Genomic DNA, 15,564 nt, shown 5'->3' on the forward strand with positions numbered 1-15,564 from the left:
CAATAGCTCAATAGTGGAATAGTTCAAAGGCTAGCAACTTGAAAATTAGATCATTATAGCAATGATGAGGAATTCACATATTCTATAGTGAATTATTTAATTTTGCTTTACTGATAAACAAAATACATTGGATTTCAGTAGCATGAACACATTATGTGGGGCGAGCAGGAGTGGAACACATTGGGATTCCACTGAACTTATTCTGCAACATCTGTTGTTCAACATACTCATGGATGATTTGGAAGACAGGGTCAACAATGAGGTGTCTAAGACTGGGGCTGATACAAAGTGATTTGTGGTCATCAAACTGACTGTGAACAGCTGCAGAACGATATCATGGCATTGGGTGCCTGGGTAAAAAAATGGCAGATGGAATACTTTGGTGGTAAGTCTAAAATAACACATATGGGAAAAACATATGCCACTGCATATAACTGTGCTGTGTCCGATACTGCATCTGCTTCTGGATAACCAACATCTCAGGAAGTATGCGGGAGAGTTGGAGCAGTAGGGACAAGAGCAGTGCAGATGACCCGAAGTATGAAATTGCTTCCTTATGAATAAAGACTAAATAATCTGGGACATGTGAAAGAGACACCTAAAATGTTAAAGGTCATAAAATCATGAATGTCATGAAGAAAATTATCACAGATAATTTTCCTTTTACGTTATGTGTATATATGTGTGTGCATATTATCTTCCATAACGTAGGGCCTACAGCTGGTAGCAACAGGCATAAGGTTTAGAACAAAGAAAGAAAGTGCTTGTTCTCAAGAGACAAAGTTTTAGCAATGGGATGCTTGGGATGTCAAACGTATAAATGAGTTCAAAACATCCTTAGACACACTCATGAAGGAAAGATCCACGGGGACATCGCAAACACAAAGACAGAAATACAACACCCAGCTCAGGAAGGACAGGTTTTCAGGCATGGAAGGCCTTGCCAGAAGCAGCATCACTCTGTGTTTGCCCCGCTGACACTCTTACTCCCCAGGCTCCTCTTACTAACCACAGTCAGAGACACTTGGGTTTATATTGCACCGGAGGGGGAAGTCTGCATTAACATGCCTCTGAGGAATTTAGTTCTAAAGTGAAACTAAAACACGGGGTTGGCTTTTTTATTTTTTTAGGAGATCTGCTCAGGATTTCTCATTGTATCGACAAATATTTGTTGTATTCACCATTTTTAATAATTATATTTGTAGTTTAATCCTCTGATTTAGTAAATACCCTCCCAAGCACTCCAGGTCTTTGAATGCAAAACAAGCTATACACAAGTAAGCCAGGAGTGGACACGCTTGGTTGCCTGGTTGTTTAATTAGAAACTGAAGCAAAAGGCATCCTGCCGCAGGGAGACAACCGGGCTGCAGATTGTGACACTTCCATAGCCTTGCTCTGTCTCTCTTTAGCCTTAAGCAAATCTGATCTTGGGCATCCTGACCCTGACTAATTGCATACTGTTTCCTGTGATGCTGTGAAGCTCCTTCCACCCATTGGTGGACTGTTAAGCTTCTCTGCTCTGTCTGGTAATTAAGCAGCAGAATGCCAAACTCTTTTTTGTTGCTGTTGTTTTGGGGTGGTTATTTTTGCATCCTTCTTCCTCCTCCTCCTTCCCAATTCTCTTTTATACAAAGACCAGTTGTATTCTTCATTTGTCATTTTGTTACACCGGTGAGGGGCAAAGATGTCATATCACCTTTCAAGAGACGAGGAAGGTGATAAATGCACTAACTTGAGAGACAACATGTCAGGACGCTAATGAAAATCTCTAGTGACTAGACAGCAAGGAGGACCTCATTTTGAGAGACTCTGTAAAAGAAGAAAACTTTTTCAGCCTATGCAAATGTCAAGCCTAAAGTACACTGGTTTAATGCAGTAGCATATTTTTCTGTCAGGAACAAAAGTATAGGCAGTATAGGGAATTATTTGCGAGTAATTATGTAAGCAAGTTTAAATGTCATCTGTAAAATTAGTGAGGTACAAGTCTCTCCTAGCTCATATCTTGGCATCTAGATTTACAAAAAAAATAATGTGACCTAGATTAGACTTGTTTTTCAGATTTGTTTTTAAATTTAATAGGAACTGTGTGTGAGAATGACATGCAATTTTAATTTTTTTAATGAAAATGGAGACTAAAATAATCCATCAAAATTTTAGCAGCCATGAAGACTTCACTGGGTCATTATATTAGTTTATTAGATAAAATTAAATAAAAAGACACTTTAAATGAATCACAACCAGCTTTCAAAATAGCAAGTATGTTGTGTATGGGAAAAGTAGCTCCATCTGATGTGCACCAGCCACCATGTGTAACATGGTCATTATTTGTCCTGTCCCTTTGAAAATCATTTTATTGGAATGTATCAGTTAAACTAAAACACATGACCCTCCTTCTTGTGACATGAAAGAAACCACTGAAGAGAAGCCTCTGTTTTTTTCCTCCCTTCTACTCATGTGAACTTTCTGGGAAAAAAGTAGCTTCAAGGATTTTTATCAGTGTCTGTATAATGACAAGTGCATCACATGCATCCTGAACCATTAGCTGCCTACATCTGAAAGAATTTGCTCAACATTTAGGAATTCACTTAATGGAAGGCTGGCCTATTAAGCTCTGCTAACTTTGGAAGTTGACTGAGCCTTTCATTTCAACTTCCTGCATCGTTGTAAATGATGCTATGCAGTGCCCTCATGTGATCTATTCTAGACAAGTTTGCTTTGTAATACCAAAAGAATCCAAGTACCAGGTGATACATTTCTGATCAGAGATGCAACTACATGGTACAAGACTCTTCACAAATCTGTGTGAAATCACAAATTTAAAGAGCAACAGCTCCAAAAAGCATCCCTTTATATTCTCTGGAGATAAAGGAACAACACTTCCCTCATCTATCCACATGACTCCTGAATCAACAATTAGATAAACAAATGGATAATCAGTAAAAAGAGTCAGTGGATGATATCTCTTCTCTCACACTACTGAAACAAACAAAGACCAGAATTAGGTCCCCTAACTACTTGCCTTTAATTTTTGGCTAAAAGATGAATTTGTTTTTTTAATGAGTCAACACTCCCGACATTTAAAGACCATTGTGAAGGGGGCTGTGAGAGCAGTGGGCTCTGCACTGGGTAGGCATTGCTGCCTCCTGACACCTGTTGATTAACGTAAATGCCTGATGTGGGGGAACACATAACAGGATGGCATTAAAGGAAGAATTTACCATGATAGGACATATGAGAAGGGAAGCCCACAGGCACGTGGAGCACTCACCTGCATCCCAAACACAAATATATTATCAAATTTATGGGATGAACAAGACATGTTTTCTCAAAATTGCAGAGAAACAGGTTTGCTTTCTATGACCTCATTTTCTCTTCATGGTGAGTGTAAGCAGCACTAAACAGTGAGTGGCACTGGAGATTGGAATTCCTAACAAAAGAAGTTTAATCTTGTTTTGGGATTTTCAGGCAGAGTGCCCATGAGTGAGGATGGGACTGGGCTCCATTTCCATGGGATAGGTAAAGCACAGGGAAAAACAAGAAAGAGTTATTCTGCTTTTGAGGCTTGGGAAGAGAGCTGTGTCACATGAGTTTGGCACAGGGTCCCTCAACAAGACATCTGATGAATAGCTTATGAAATTACATTTATGAAATTAAATTTAATTTTAGAACAAAACTACAGACAGCATGCATTCCAGTTAATTTTTCTTCAGGCTCCAAGGACTGAGGGGTTGGGTTTTTTGGTTTCTTTTCTGTTTCCCAAACTGATTACCTACTTAATTCTTCAAATAATTATCCTTGATGACTTTGATCTACAGTTACTAGTGAAATAACACCTTTTTCTACTGGGGCAGGTTGCCAGCTTCCTCCAAATGAAAGGCCTGGGCTTATGAAGTTATTTCTTGATGATCTCACTAATTATCTTTTTGTCTCTGATCTTCCCTTTTGGGTAAGGTTATTGGAAAAGCTGAGTAAGGTAACTGTATTCTCAGGACAAATTTATTCTCATCTATTGTATATCTTGCCTTTAAGAGTTGTTGCAGCACAGACTATTACACGCTATGAGGAAGAGCTCAACGTAGTGACAGACAGGAGAGGGGGCAAACATAGATATTTAAGTACAGGCAAATCATAGCTCTTACACCAGTGACCAGGAGATTTTCTTTCAAATTGTGTGTGAGTTTGGTGTGGAGTACAGTCATACTAATCCTGAATTGTTCTGCACCTCTAATTCAAAATAAGTCAATAAAGTACCCATTGGTACTTGTTCCAACATCCCCAGGAGGAGGGCTTCTCCAAGATAAATTCCTTTAAGTGTAAATGAGACCAATGACAACAGAAATAAGACCTTATAGCATGTTCATAGCACTGTGCTTGTATTACTGGGGTCTGGCTGACAGCAGAATACAGAAGTTGCTTGTCATAAAATCCAATTTTCATTACTCCCACTCTGGCCAGATGTAAGCAAACTCCCAGCCAACAGAAAAATAAGTGGCTAAAAATAGTGCCAGTAGTCATAATGGCTGGAATTGGACACTGGAGGGAGACACAGTTGCACACACTAACCCAAAGACAATCCTGTCCTTTCTCGCATGACTATTGCGTGCATGCCCTAAGAATGATGCATTGAAACCCCAGCTGATCTGCCTTGATTCCTCATTCTCCACATCAGCAAGGAAGGAAAGACAAAGAAAGCCTGGGCCAGTTAATGAATCATAAAGCCCTACTCTTTGTGGTTGGGGGAGGAGGAGTGTGAAGTTCCTGTAGAAAGCCTGCAGGAATTCATCACCACTGGTGTGGAACTGTTTTTTGAATCAAGCCCTAAGAACCAATCATGATTTGCATTCATGTAAACACCTACATTTTTTCGTTAACTGAACTGATTTAACTGCTAATTAAAACTAGTCAGTAAGCACAACGCAAAATTAATTAAACCATTTAGTCAGTAGATGCAAATGAGGCAAAGTTATGGCTTGGACACAATGAAAGAAGTACAAGTACTACTCATCATCTGGCAAAATAGTAAATAGTTGTTGAGGTAAATACTTTCCCCAGAGATGATGTAAAGCAATAAAAAAAAAAAATCACACTGCTGACTACATATGATCTTTTATTGATAAAATGTGCTGGAATCCAGCTTCTTCTCTTTGAAACAGTGATAAAATGGGCTCAGTGGATTTTAAAAATGCTCTCCCATACAAGAAATATTTCATAGTAAGGTCTGGATTCCCAGCTCACTCCACACAGGCATGCAAAGTTGCTCCTGTCTGACACTAGCAAGTGTTTTGCCTCAACCTGGACCTTATATTTTTGACAGCTATTTTTATAGCTTTAGATTTTCTCATGGGGAAAGTATGTGCTTGGTGAACTATATTGTCTGATGATAAGTGGAAGTAGTGTTTTCTCAGAGAAAAAGCCAGAAATGTGTGGCTCTGTCTGCAGTATCTCTGCATTCTGCCTCCTCTTTTCACATGACCCATGTGCCTCACAGCCCTAATTGTACTTATTCTGCTAAGATCTGTCCTGGGACAGGGACACACACAGTTACCCATGTTGTATAAATTGTGAACTGAAATAGCTTAAAAAAAATTAGATTAAAAAAAGAACCAAGATGCACAAAGGTGTGGTCTATCAGCTATTCCTGTGTGGAAGCCTCAACCCAGGAACAAGTCCAGTCCTCGTGAGTCACTGGGCTGCCTATGAGGAGCTTGGCAGTGCCCAGCTGAGATTCCTTAGGCAGGTTCAGGTATCTAACAGGTGTCTACCCATGTGCCATTCAGACCTGTGTGATGCCTGCAGTTAGAGAGTGCAAATCATCCTTCCACCTTTTCCCTTATTTCAGGTGCCCCACAATGGCACTGAAAACAAGAGCCCATGGAAGGGGAGATGTCTGCACTCAAGAGACTGTCCAGCAAAAAGTGCCAGGGACAGAGGTGGGATTTAAATCTTTCCTCTTCCTCTGGCTCTCCAAAGCAGCTCTCCCCTCTTCTCTGGCTTCCATCTCCCAGCACATGGCTCTTCCTGCTGAGCACACACAGCTCACACCTCACTCAGAAAGAGTGCAGGATTCATGCTCTCCTTTTTGTGGCACACAGTTGCTGTCGTGGCGGCTTTTTGCATTCAAGCAGTCCTTAAAACGCTCATCCAGGATGCAGGAGACCTTGCTCCGTGTTCTCCCACTGCCTGAGGGAACGCAAGCTTGCACACCCTAATCCTAGGAGTCCAAGCCAGCAGCCTGGTGGCACGGCTGGTAGGCACAGGAGAGCGAGGGGACTTGCCTCCCTCCTTCTGAGCACATGACGTTCCACAGGAATATTCTTGAGGACACTTTGGGCCAAAGACAACTTCCCAGGGCAGTGGCTGGGGAAGAACTGCTCTCAGCTGCCAACCCTGCTCACAGGACCACATCCTGTACCTGTTTCACAGACAGCTACTGAGCTGGCCCCTGAGGAGTTTTCGCTAGCAAAATGTGCAATTCCTGACATCCCAGTGGTGTCAGGTAGGAAGGTTTTGCCAGGAAGGCTGAGGCATTTCTATCAATGAATGAAGTGTGATCTGTCAGTAACTGGAGACAGGATAGTGTAAAGCACCTTTGGATAGAGGCTGTATGAGCAGAGAGCTCAGACTCTGGCCAGGCCTAAGGCCATGTGCTTGAGGCCTCCAGTGAAGCAGGCAACAGTCCCCAACTACACCCACAACCCCCAAAACCCTCTGCTGTCACTCCAGCCTTCCTCAGTCTCTTCTGAACAGCAAAACCAGCTGAGTGCAGGAAGGGCTTCACATGCTGGTGGGATACAAGGATACAGCAGCTGGAAAGGTCCCTGCTTGGCTGGATCTTTCCCAGGCTGCAACCAGCCCGGCAGCCAGGCATCCTGAACACCAGCAGTCAAGTGCCGTGCAAAGCATCATCCGTTTTGCCAGAACAATGCTTCATTTTTATATCTGTGCTACCAAACTGTTTGAATGCAGTTGGAAAAACTAAAAACAACAGCTTGCTTATTTTTAGCTAAGTAAAGAAGTCTGCCAGGCCCACATCTGATTGCTGGTTGGTTTTCACTTAATAATAGTCTTCTGTTTCAGATGTTACCACATCCTTTCTCATTACTGTTACAGTTATGACACTGTAAGAAGTCTTTGTTTCTTTAACCTTTTTTTCAGCCACCTTTAGATGTATTTCTGCCTTTAGCCGCTTCCATTCTAACACAGAAAACACATCTTAAAGGAAAGAAAAAAAGAACAAGTGAGGACACTTCTCCTTTCCTCGGATGATTCTGGAAGAAGGGGGAACAGCGCAAGGCCAAGACTGTGTTTTAATATCCCCCTCTTCCCTTGTGATTTCTGCTGATTGTAACAACACCCCCCACTCCTCAAGTGTTACAGTCAGGGTGTTGCTTATCGTGCTCTGTCTGTCCTACTTCTATATAGACCAGTATGAGCTGTGGGAGACAATACACCAAAGAGTGTGTGGAGCTCCTGCCACCACAGCACCCCTTACACAAGACACCTGTTATGGCTGCTGTGCACCAGGCTTGCTGACTGTTAGCTTTGAGGCAAACCTAATATAGTTACACTGTCAAAGGTATGGTACTTATCTGCATACTGCAAAGATGGAACTAATGCAAGCCAAAATAATTTTTCTTTTCTTTCTGTAAGTACCATTACTAATATATTTCACATGGTTAAAAATTCATTATATCTAGGCTCCTTCTTTAAATGTGCATGCATAAATTTAGCTTGGATACTGTTAAATATAATTTCAAGCAGCAGAAACAAAATAGCATTTTGTAAAAAAGCATTTAAGCAGAAACAAATTCATTACAGTTAAAGTTTCATGAACACTGATAAGATTGCTGAGTAAAGCTGCTTAGTAAAAACAAAACAGAAACAAAGGACCCTCTACCTCAGTTAGGGCTGTGGGAGGCAACTTCAGTTTAAAAAATCCTGTAGGGACACACTGTAGGGAAAACTCAACAAAGAACTGTCCCTTTTGAGTGAAGAGGGCCACAAGGCATGTTTTACTGAGCAGATCTTTAGCTATACAGGTGAAAGGAGTTGGGCTAGAGGTGCTGAGGTGCAGCTGCTATCTCAGCTGTGGCACAATGCACAGCTCTGCAAGGTCGCTTAGAGAACAAGTACTGAAGAACTCAGCACAAGTATGAACAACCAGCTCTCTGCTTGGGCTTCTTCCTCCTGGCCCTTCTGCCAACAGCAAACCCTGTCCCTGTCTAAGGCAGTAGGCTGCCAGCACAGTAGATGCCTATTTTACCTGTTTTCCCAGTCCCTGGAAACTCTGACTGCTGCAGCTGCCACCACCAGTGAGGACATAGTCAGGATGCATGGTATGTCCAGGACACCAAGACCGATATCCCAGTAGTAACTGTATTTTCTTCACTCTTTTCAATCTATCCCACATCCCATAGGCTGATATAGAAGCAGCAAGCCTGGTTCACTAGGCTCACTAGGCTTCTCCATCCTGCCTCTGCTACTTTCCCTTTCCCATCTCTGTTGACTCCTGCTCAGTTTTGCCAACACAGCTGAGCTGGATAAAGGTGGCTGAAGATATTGGCTGGATGTAATTGTTTTAGAGTCCAAGACAGCCCAACAGGGCTGCACATCACTGTACTATATAGGTACATGCCCTGAGTTAATCATCTCATTGGCTGCACAGCACAGGCCTGCATCAGCCATTTGAGCAAGTGCCTTTCTACCAACTCAGAATATGTATCATTTAGTTTGATGGTCTTTGGAGCAGGGATTTTCCTCTACCAAACACCTGCATGGTCTGTTGAATAGAGACTGGCTTCTGGTCAATGCCTTATGGTAATCCTGTAACCCAAATGACTTTCATAAGAAATAAACATAATGTCTCACATCAAATGTTTAATGATTGTGTTCAAGGCTTCCTGGGGGTGTTTCTAAAATGTTTTCTTATCATAATAAAAATGTAGGGTCTTGATATAATTTCATTCCCTTCTACAGTATTTTATATGACCAAGAGGCCTTTTTCCTCCTGGTTTCATCCACTTATAATCTTACGGCTATTGCAGGGGGAACAAAGAGAGACTAGAAATCATACATATGATTATAAGAATCTACACTTTGTCACAAACAACCCTATCTCCCTCCATCTCCCTGTGCCAGCATAATATTACTTGGGTTGCAAAACCAGGCTTTCTAAAGTATGGAAGTTCAGATTTTATCTACATATCTAATTCAGCCACACTGTGTGTGTTAAAACAGCATGTGAGTAATTAAAGTCTATTATTATCAAGTGAATTTCACCTTATCCAGAGCAGACTGGATGGTGCGCATTTAATGAGTGACTTTGCAATAACTCTTTCTCCTTATTTCTCTGTGTGAGGTCCCCAGCTCTGAAGCTGGAACTCTATTTAGAGCTTAAAAAAAATTTTTAATAATCTTTTCTGCATCTTCACCGTTATTGTGCTCTATGGGTATCAGTGCTTGGTTTGTTTTTGTTTTTTTTTAATATCCTCCTGAGACAACAATTGATTACCTGTGTTTTACAAATAAGGAAGTGGGACACAAAAAGGTTGAGATCTTATGTGAAACCATGTTTTGGGTACCTGATCTGAGATGCCACTGGTTTTCATAGATCTTTTCAAATGCAGAGTGCTACCATTTACCTCTCTAAGCATGATACATTTCTCCTGACCTTGTTCTAACCTCTCATCTTGGGTGGACAAAAAAAGTAAGACACCACATTCAAAAACCATCCCTGAAAACAACAGTGAGAATCTGATGGTAAGGGCAGAAGAGGAATCCTACTGATCTGGGCAATGCCTAAGTGCCTTTACTATGAAGGTAATCTCTTTCACGTGCAAACCCCAGCCCTGTGCACCTACATGTTGCAGGTCTATCAGACAAACAGTCAAGCAAGGGTCCCTCAGACAACTGTCTCCTTCATTACAAAACCTTGGTTCAGGTCCAGAGTAGCCTGAATAACAAGGAGCCCAGCAGCCCCACCTATAATTATGAAGTGAGCTTCCAAATAAAATATCAAACTTAAGAGGCTTAAGGAATGTTAACTGTGGCATGTAGAACAAGCTCAAGTTAAAATACTGACAGATTTATTTGTTCCAGTTGAAAACCCAAACAACATTCACTAAATTTAGTGTGGGATGGTAGCAAACAGCAAGACTGCTACAGAGCACACATCAAGCCTCAATGTGTGAGGTTTCCTTGTTGGCCATCTTCTGTGCAGAACAGAAGATCTGCATCAGAGAGAGCAGACACAGAGTGTCACCAGTCTTCCCATTTTATGTACCAGTAAAACATTCACATCAAAATCATTTAGCATGTAGTTTGCAGCAAAACCACAACACGTGTTTTTGCTATAGCATGTCTCTACATTTGCTATTTCTTAGACAGCAGAGCATCTCATCTGATAGCTGGTGCAGTCTCCATGCTGTCAGAGGTGCCTGGAGCCACAGCAAGGCAAGGGCAAGAAGGATCCCCAGGAGGGTGCTAAATACACCTGGGCTGTGCCATCGACACTGCCAGCAGTGCCACCCAGGTCTGTGGTTGAAGTCTGTCTACACTATCAGCATGATTAACTACACCAGCAACTTTTAATTACCTGCAGATGGGGTGGGAGTATGTGGGGAAATTGCTATCTTGTAGAATAAATCATCACCTCCCTTCCTTTTATCCCTTATGCAATAGAGGACACTGAGTCTGCCTACTGACAGCAATAGGACCAGGATTTTCTAAGCCTGCTATTGGGGATCTAGTTCTGAAAATGATGGAAAATTTTGGCAGCATTTTGGGAAGAGTTCTTCCAGCTGGAAATCTTCAATTTTGATAAATGCTCTGTATGTGTTGGCTCGATAGAAAGCATTAAACCAGTGTAGGATCAGACCCATCACTGAGAACAGCAACAGTTTTCTTCTTCTGTCTGCTCAACATATTTTTTGTCTGATGCCATCAAGCTTTTTGAAAAGAACCTAACCTTCTACTGGAGCCAGTGAAAGGGAAGAAAAGCAAAATGCACTAGGAATGATGTGGTAAGTTTTTGAAAAAGATTAAGCCTGCACAAAATTATCATTTTTAAATACTTTTAATCATGGATCAGTTGTAGCAGTTGATACTGAAGGATGACCTTAGAAGGAACTGAGGTCAATACCTCAGCTTTCTCATGTGGAGGCTAAATATTTTATAAAAACCAAGATTCTTCCAAGATTCATGTGCATTCATATGTATCTCTCATTTCTGAATGTTTGAGGCAGTAATCATTATAAACATTTTGCTAGCTTGCAAAACAGCAAGGAACCTTGATTTCAGTCTTTTAAACATTATTCTAACACAGTTAAATTCTGTTCTGTACACTGTTTCTCTTTGTCAACAAAGAGTTTATTCTATAAGCATTGATATTAATTAAACACAATTTCTCAAGGTTATTTCAACTAAATGCCCAGCTCTGCCCCCTTAATTTCTATGACCCCTACCATCAACACGTGTGACAACCGCTAATAAGGAAGGGTTTTGTGCCCATCTTCAACGTATTTTTCTTTCTTTTCTTCCATATTTTCAATCAATTTTGCCAGCTGAGCAGAAGATGCGTGTGGACTGTCGCCTGTGTAAACTGCCCAGCCACATACTGGCCTCCTGAGTGGCCAGCCAGTTTCTCATCCACTGGGTCAGTCAAATGCTTTGGGAAAGGGCTAAACTTTATGCCATGGCTCTTTCTGGATAAAGGAGAGGATAAGGTTTTCCTTTGCGACCCAGCCTCAGTTTTCATAAGGCATCTGCGCCTCTCTGCAATTTGGGAAATGTCCTGACTCTCAGGTTCGAAAGTTTCTAGAAGAGGAGTGACAGATGGACATGGAAGAGTTGCAATTCCTCTAGCAACCAAGCCACAAGTATACTCTGCCAGGAATACTATGTGTTGATGAAAAATTTTCTGAGGAGGAGCTCACACATATCTGAAGTAGAAGGAAATATATATCAAAAAGCACAGCAGAGCCAGTATAAAGAAACAACATATGCAATTACTTCAGTGTGTACCAAGAGAATTTTGTATACCATTTAGGGCACGCCATACTGGTATTTAAAAAGAAAATCCTTTTAGTTTTTATCACGCTAAAAATTTACCATCTGTTATACGGAAGTTTGTTTTTCCCTTTCGTTGTAATTAACTTTTTATTGAATTAATTACTCCAGGTGAGCTGGAAGCTGCTGTTCTACCTCACCTGGTGTGGCTGAGTGTACCCACACCCAGCCTTGCCATTCACCATTCAGATGCAAATCGTCCTGCTCCCCACACGAAATCCTTGGCACATACCCAAAAAGCCTGCTAGCAACAGAAAACAATAACATGGCAGGCAGCTGCTGCTGCACAGAAGGGAAAAAAAAGTTTTAGTAAAAAGGACATATATTCCCTGCTTGGTCATTTAAAAATGTGTATTCTACTGAATAAGGCAGGTGAGAAAATATTGGAGATAAAGACAGAGTGAATTTTAAATAACTTGCACATGGCACCTACAGGACACTGACCCCTTTTCTGCATGACAATGAATATTTTTGCTAACTTGATACATTATGCATATGTGTGTGTCTGTATACATGTATATACACGGGCACAAGCAGTGAAGCAAACCTGTCAAAAAATTAGAATAAAGCAGTGAGCTGAACTAGATTATGAAAGAGTTCTGTTAATTGCAGTAACATTGTACTTAAACACGCAATAAGGTAGAGTCCTCATCCGAGGAGCCTGTCTGGAGATGATGAATTAATTCCATGCACATTTATAAATTGAGGTCACAAAAGAAATAGATGAAAGCTGCTTAAAATAAAATTACATATTGCATTCATGATTATCTCTCTATAAGACAGCAAGAAAGAATAATCTGTTGCTAAATTTTATTTATTTTAGCTATTTACTAAGTGTTCCTTTGGTGGAGAATAGAAGAGAAGATAATAGAATAGAACAGAGAACAGAGTGGCAGAAGCCAAACCCTTGTGGATTGATAAGTACTACACCATATGGCACAATCCATATATTTTGAGAATATCCTGAGACACTGTGGCAGCTTTTTGCAGTAAAGGTGGCCTCCACCTTGCAATGATTCTCATGCATGTGCAAAGCCCAGCACAGCAATACGGCCTTTCTTGCCCTTGAGACAGCACACACTGTTCTTTTTTTACCAAGTCAGGACCTGTTCATGTAATTTTCCTTTTTGTTGTTTTGATGTACTTTTCCTCTTCCTCTTTAAAACCTAGTTAAAGCTCACCTTGCTGAGAGACAGATGCAGGGATGAGGTTCCTATTATCTGGGTTGTTCATAGCCAACAGAAGAAGCAACAAAATAGGATCATGCAGAACAGGCATACATGTTATCGATGTTAGTGAAGTTATTACACATTTGGCGCTACTACAGGCGTTCTGCTTGCCAAAGCACTGGGTGGAAGTTTAAGAAGAAAATGATTATCCCTATTCAGAGCAAAGATGGTCAATCAATCCTTTATCAATTCCCTTGACACAGCAGCACGAGAGCGTGGTTGACTTCCCAGAGAGTACATGGGATGCCTCCAGTTAGCTGAAACCCACTTCTGAGCGTATCTATCCTGAAACCACATGATCTTTGGAGACAATGAGCTCCAGGGACTTGCTAGAAGGAGTAATTCCATAATAAGATTCTTTTCTGGTCTGGATGCAACATTACAAAATGGGAGAAGATGCGGTCAGGAGAATCTCTAATCGGCACAACAAACTTAATAGTAATAGGTTTGCCAACCACACTAACTTTTATACTTTTCTGAGTACTGGTGTGGAGCTCAGGTTTTGATGGCAATTGTCTCAGTAACTATTTGCTGGCTTGAGTTTGTGTAATTGTGTCACAACTAAAATGGAATAATGTGCTGAAATGATCAAAAATGAGAAATGTGTGAGTACTAATGACCAAACCCACCACAGAAAATGTAGGGAAGAGTTCTCAGAGCTGGTGGAACAATACTATTGCAATACACTGTTGATGTGACTCCAGCCAATATCTCCGCATGATGCTGCAACACGCAGTGTGCACGTAACAGCCCAGGGCAAGTTTAATCCCAACACCTCTGCACCACATCATTGCACAGCACAGATATGCCAAAGAAGTCAACATGGGGCCAGTTGGCACAGCAGCTGGCACAGACACTCTTACCTGGCTGACAAGCCCTCAGTGGCAGTGTAAGGGAAGATCGTGACACAAGGTACACTGGCCCCCACCATGATTACAATCAAACTCCATATCAAATCTCATGAAAACTCTTACATGCCTCCTATTTGTCCTTTGCTGCCCAAGCTACCTATAGCAGTTATTTATGACTTCATTTATTTTAAGGAGATTCATCCTCTGAACCAGCTGTTAAACCAAAGGCGACCAAGCAACCACTCAGATGGGGAATAGGATCAACAGGATTACAGATCTAGTTGAAGTTGAGCTATCAGGAGCTGCAATAATTAGGTTGTATGGGGACTCAGCTTCATGCCCAGACCAGCATCATCATTGGAGGAAATGGTAATTCTGCTGGAAAGTTGTCATCTCTTTCTTAAAAACCACATCAGGAGATTTCTCTTCTCTCAAGCACGTCTTGTGATTGTAGCCGCAGAAATACCATCTAGCGGGTGGAGAAAAAAGGCAACCTTGAACTAAATCCTTCTTTGTTTTGTATAGAAACTGGCACACGAATGGTAAACTATAATTTTTATTATATTTAAAAGCTACTTAAAGATCATATTCACATGCTGTTAAATGTGTTATTAATTTTGATAAGGCAAGTGTGAATACAATTTCACCGTTATTACACAAACGTGTGAAAGGACAGCTAGAGCACTCATCACATCAAAAATTAGTCATATTTATTTCTATGTAAAAGTTATTTAAATGGATGTGCAAATCTATGTGACTATACATGCATTCTATATATTTAATATATATTTCATATATATTTTCATATATATATTGTATCTATCTCTACAGATAGTCTCTATACTTATTTAAACAGTTATTTATATACCTGACCTATGTGATTTTTGCTCAATCTTTCTATTCTGTGACATACTCAAATGTGACTTAAAATCACTATGATTTGCCATTTGCTTGTAAGAAAAAGTTGTACCTAATTATGAGCTTCTCATCCTAAAAAAAAAAAAATAGTGTGAATTTGACTCTGAAGGAAACAAAATAATTCAATGGCTTTAAAAGACTAGATTTTTCCAGCTATTTATTAATATTAATAGACTACATTTTCACATGCCACAAATAGAATAGAATCATAGAATGGTTTGGGTTGGAAGGGACTTCGGGCAAGAATATCCTGAATGAGATCAGGTTACCCAGGGCCCCATCCAACCTGGCCTTGAACACTTCCAGGGATGGGGCATCCACTGCTTCTGTGGGCAACCCAGTGCCTCACCACCCTCACAGTAAAGAATTTCTTCCTAGTCTAAACCCACCCTCTGTCAGTTTAAAGCCATTATCCCTTGTCGTGCCACTTGTAAATCTTCTATCCTTGTAAGAACTTCTCCAGGGTCTTAAGCTAAACTCTATCAACTTCACCAGAAGTA

At 40.9% G+C, this 15,564-nt stretch overlaps 1 long non-coding RNA gene across 1 annotated transcript; it reads left to right on the forward strand.

Moving 5' to 3' along the window:
• The first annotated feature begins 10,687 nt into the window (after positions 1-10,687).
• Positions 10,688-14,732, forward strand: LOC121674687. The gene is made up of 2 exons (XR_006019780.1): positions 10,688-11,021; positions 14,339-14,732. It is a non-coding gene; the product is annotated as an uncharacterized LOC121674687 (long non-coding RNA).
• Positions 14,733-15,564: the final 832 nt, after the last annotated feature.

This window comes from Corvus kubaryi, unplaced genomic scaffold (genome assembly GCF_017639235.1).
Source record: "Corvus kubaryi isolate FWS band 111438036 unplaced genomic scaffold, C.kubaryi_AGA036_p1.0 69, whole genome shotgun sequence".
Classification (NCBI taxonomy): Eukaryota; Metazoa; Chordata; class Aves; order Passeriformes; family Corvidae; genus Corvus; species Corvus kubaryi.